This window comes from Pseudophryne corroboree, chromosome 3 (genome assembly GCF_028390025.1).
Source record: "Pseudophryne corroboree isolate aPseCor3 chromosome 3, aPseCor3.hap2, whole genome shotgun sequence".
Lineage (NCBI taxonomy): Eukaryota > Metazoa > Chordata > Amphibia > Anura > Myobatrachidae > Pseudophryne > Pseudophryne corroboree.
In genome coordinates, this window is record NC_086446.1 from 619,811,145 (window position 1) to 619,815,961 (window position 4,817).

Consider the following 4,817-nt stretch of genomic DNA (forward strand, 5'->3'; position numbering starts at 1 on the left):
GGAACAATGTAAGAAAAGTACCAGGCATTGATTATTCATATAAAATTGCAATATCCAAGGAGGGTGGGGAGTATAATGGGAGAATGGGGAGGAAAATCACAAGAGGAAAGAGACAAGACATAAGACAAAGGAAAATGCAAAGAGAAAAACAAACAGCACAAAAAAGCATTAATGATGGAAATATCCTTAAGAGAAATGTGAAACTGGACTTCAGGCGAAGCATCGATAACTATACAAAACAGTAAGTTAAGAACTGTCTAGTGGCAGAGCTACTATCCTACCACCAGTACCCATCAGAGATGTATATAGAATGTGTAAGCATAAAATATACAAGCATAAATTGTTGTTGCCTAAGTACTAAGTGAAAAGACTATCAAGTCAATATATTAGTAGTTAACAAGAACTGAGAAAATATAAACCAATACTATTGAATTATTGTGCATGACCAAATCTAGTTTGAAGAAACTTTTATTCTACACTGCTGGGATGTCAGATATGTCATGAAGAAGAGACTCATTTTCTTCTTTCAGGAACACTTCAGCATCTTTGGGGTTTGTGAAGTCTAAAAAAGTTGACTCTTTAAACAAGCAGAGGCATGCAGGATATAACATAGCAAACTTGCGTTTTTCTTTCACCAGGAAGGCACAAATGGGGGCATAAGCTTTGCAGTTTCGAGAAAGTTCAGCCGAATAGTCCTGGAAGATTCTCAGGGAATTACCTTCCCATTGGAGGGTGTCTGCTTTACGCGAGGCTCTCCAAATAGCTGTTTTGTGTAAAAAATTAATTGTCTTGAAAACTACCACACTTGGTTTATTGGAGCCTGTGCGGGATTGTTTTCCCATCCTATGTACACGCTCTATAACCATATCAGAACACTCTGTTTCAATGTGTAAAAGTTTTGGGAGAGTGTTACGGACAAAATTCTCTAACCCTGGACCTTTAATTGATTCTGGCAAACCGACTAAATGCAGGTTATTGTGGCGTGTGTGGTTTTCAATGTTCTCAATTTTATCTAGAAGGTGCTTATTGTCCTTTTCCAGGAGTGCAATTGAATTTTTTAATAGTGTAACATCATCAATTGTGGACCCTAGACGCTCTTCTGTTTCTGACACCCTGTAGGTGAGCTGTTGCAGTTGTGTGGTAATATCACTTACTGCTTTCTACAGCAGTGGAGTCATTGTGTTTTGAATTGCAGCCATTATTTCATTATAAGTGAGAGGAGAAGCAGTGTTGTCATGCACCTGTGCTTGGTCAGAGTCTCCAGCAGCAGCAGTGTTAGCTTTCTTAGCTGCTGGTGTTCCTGGGGCTGAATCCACGCTCGGTACCATGTTTTGCTCTGCACTGCGTTTCTCCTATCTAGGAGGAAGAGCTGGTGGCGGTATTTTGGAGTGAGCCGGGGTGCCCAGGAACTTCTCCATATGGTCGGGTGCTTGTACAGAGAGTAAGCTGGCGGTAACGGAGAAGCTCACGGGAGCTGCTGCTCACTCCTCCATGCCGGAACCAGAAGTCGATGATCTATTTTTTAATCGCAGTTTGCTCACCATGTAAAGACAAATTACATATACTTTTCTTATGCTTCCTATGCACATGATTTCTTTTCCGTAGCATAATAATGGCCATGTTTCGCATTAAATAAATATGTCCTCCGTAATTGCGTAGATTGCAGTCTAAAACAAAGTTTAAAAAAAATGGACAAAAATGAGAAAAACTCTTAATATGCCATTCATGATAGAGAAAATGTTTTCTGCTGATATACTGGTCTCCCAACTCTAATACAGACACACCATTATATTCTTTTTATCTTACAGATATAAAACTATAGTGTTTAGTATAAACTAACTGATGTGCCAAGATTCAACTGAGCAAAGGGTTGTTGGGTGGAACATTTTACTCCTTTTCTACCCCTTAGGAGTTAAATTTCTAAAATTCCCTGCTTAGTGGGTGGCTGCAAATAACGGTCACAGTTTCCAGAACACTCAGCAAGTCACATTCTCCAGGTTACTCAGCAGGTGCACAGGTAGAGTTCACCAACTGTCACATTTCCTGGAGCACAATGGTGATGCATGGTAATTGGCTGGCAGACATTTTGCCAAATAACTCTGAAACTAAGCATCCAACTACAATGCCAATATTTTTATGCAAATCTATGGACCAAGAGCTTTAATTTGGTATATGCTCTGACAACAGCATCACAGAAATATGTCACATATAAAAGTCATCCTTCTGCTATTAATATATAGATATGTTTATAAACTATTTTCTAATATTTACTCATTAACTAAAACATCTATATCCTGTATCCTGTCGCCTGAAAATAAAAGCTCATGCATCTTATGGTTGGTACACACTGCTCAATATATCTGCAGATCAATTGATCACGTTCACAGACATATCATTGGTACACACTGGCCAACGGGACAATGATATATCGCCCGTTTAACAGAACGGGCGATATATCAGCCAGTGTGTACCCAGTATTACAATCAGTGATGGATTTCCCACTAGCTACGTGGCTAGGGGCGCAACTTGTTGAAGGCAGCACAGCAGGCCGGACCCGCCTGCAGCACACTGTATCTGAGCAGCAGGCCCTTTTTTTCTTCTTTTTTTTTTACCAGAAGAGACAAGTGATCTATCTAATAGTGTGTCCCGATCCGCTAAACGCTCTGATCTGTTAGAGCGATTATCAGATCGGTGTGCATCTGTACAGAGCTGGAGTAAGGCATTGGGGGGCCTGGGGTTCTTAAGACAGGGGCCCCTAAGGTCTAAAATTAAAATTATATATATATATATATATATATATATATATATATATATGATACACAATGTATAATTTGAACTAGGGGAGTATCGTGTACTTTGGATAAGTTAGCTATTTTACATATATATATATATATATATATATATATATATATATATATATATACACACACACACCAGTAACGTGTGGTGGGGTGAGGCAGAGCCTTTCCTGTCATACTAATGGTTGTGCCAGAGTTTAGGCTGTATAAAGTATATGAAAAATACAAAGAATATGTTTGAAATATGTTATTTGCATTATTCTAATAAACTCTGGAGTAAAAAGTCTGTGGCAGGTAGTGATGTGCACCGAATATTTTTCGGGTTTTGTGTTTTGGTTTTGGGTTCGGTTCCGCGGCCGTGTTTTGGGTTCGGACGCGTTTTGGCAAAACCTCACCGAAATTTTTTTGTCGGATTCGGGTGTGTTTTGGATTCGGGTGTTTTTTTCAAAAAACCCTAAAAAACAGCTTAAATCATAGAATTTGGGGGTCATTTTGATCCCATAGTATTATTAACCTCAATAACCATAATTTCCACTCATTTTCAGTCTATTCTGAACACCTCACATCTCACAATATATTTTTAGTCCTAAAATTTGCACCGAGGTCGCTGGATGGCTAAGCTAAGCGACCCAAGTGGCCGACACAAACACCTGGCCCATCTAGGAGTGGCACTGCAGTGTCAGACAGGATGGCCCTTCAAAAAAATTGTCACCAAACAGCACATGATGCAAAGAAAAAAAGAGGCGCAATGAGGTAGCTGTGTGACTAAGATAAGCGACCCAAGTGGCCGACACAAACATCTGGCCCATCTAGGAGTGGCACTGCAGTGTCACGCAGGATGGCCCTTCAAAAAACTAGTCCCCAAACAGCACATGACGCAAAGAAAAAAAGAGGCGCAATGAGGTAGCTGTGTGACTAAGCTAAGCGACCCTAGTGGCCGACACAAACACCTGGCCCATCTAGGAGTGGCACTGCAGTGTCACGCAGGATGGCCCTTCAAAAAAATACTCCCGAAACAGCACACGACGCAAAGAAAAAAGAGGCGCAATGAGGTAGCTGTGTGACTAAGCTAAGCGACCCTAGTGGCCGACACAAACACCTGGCCCATCTAGGAGTGGAACTGCAGTGTCAGACAGGATGGCCCTTCAAAAAAATTGTCCCCAAACAGCACATGACGCAAAGAAAAAAAGAGGCGCAATGAGGTAGCTGTGTGACTAAGATAAGCGACCCAGGTGGCCGACACAAACATCTGGCCCATCTAGGAGTGGCACTGCAGTGTCACGCAGGATGGCCCTTCAAAAAAATACTCCCCAAACAGCACATGATGCAAAGAAAAAAAAAAGCGCAATGAGGTAGCTGTGTGACTAAGCTAAGCGACCCTAGTGGCCGACACAAACACCTGGCCCATCTAGGAGTGGCACTGCAGTGTCACGCAGGATGGGCCTTCAAAAAAACACTCCCCAAACAGCACATGATGCAAAGAAAAATGAAAGAAAAAAGAGGAAGGTCAGGCATCGCAACCGACACAATTGGACTCTCCTTGGGGATTTGTGATTTCGAAGAACGCACAGTTCTTTGCTGTGCTTTTGCCAGCTTAAGTCTTTTCTTTTTTCTAGCGAGAGGATGAGTGCTTCCATCCTCATGTGAAGCTGAACCACTAGCCATGAACATAGGCCAGGGCCTCAGCCGTTCCTTGCCACTCCGTGTCGTAAATGGCATATTGGCAAGTTTACGCTTCTCCTCAGACGCTCTTAATTTTGATTTTTTTGGGTCATTTTACTGATCTTTTGTGCTTTGGATTTTACATGCTCTGTACTATGACATTGGGCATCGGCCTTGGCAGACGACGTTGATGGCATTTCATCGTCCCGGCCGAGACTAGTGGCAGCAGCTTCAGCACGAGGTGGAAGTGGATCTTGATCTTTCCCTATTTTTTTAACCTCCACATTTTTGTTCTCCATATTTTAATGCGCACAACTAAAAGGCACCACAGGTATACAATGTAGATGGATGGATAGT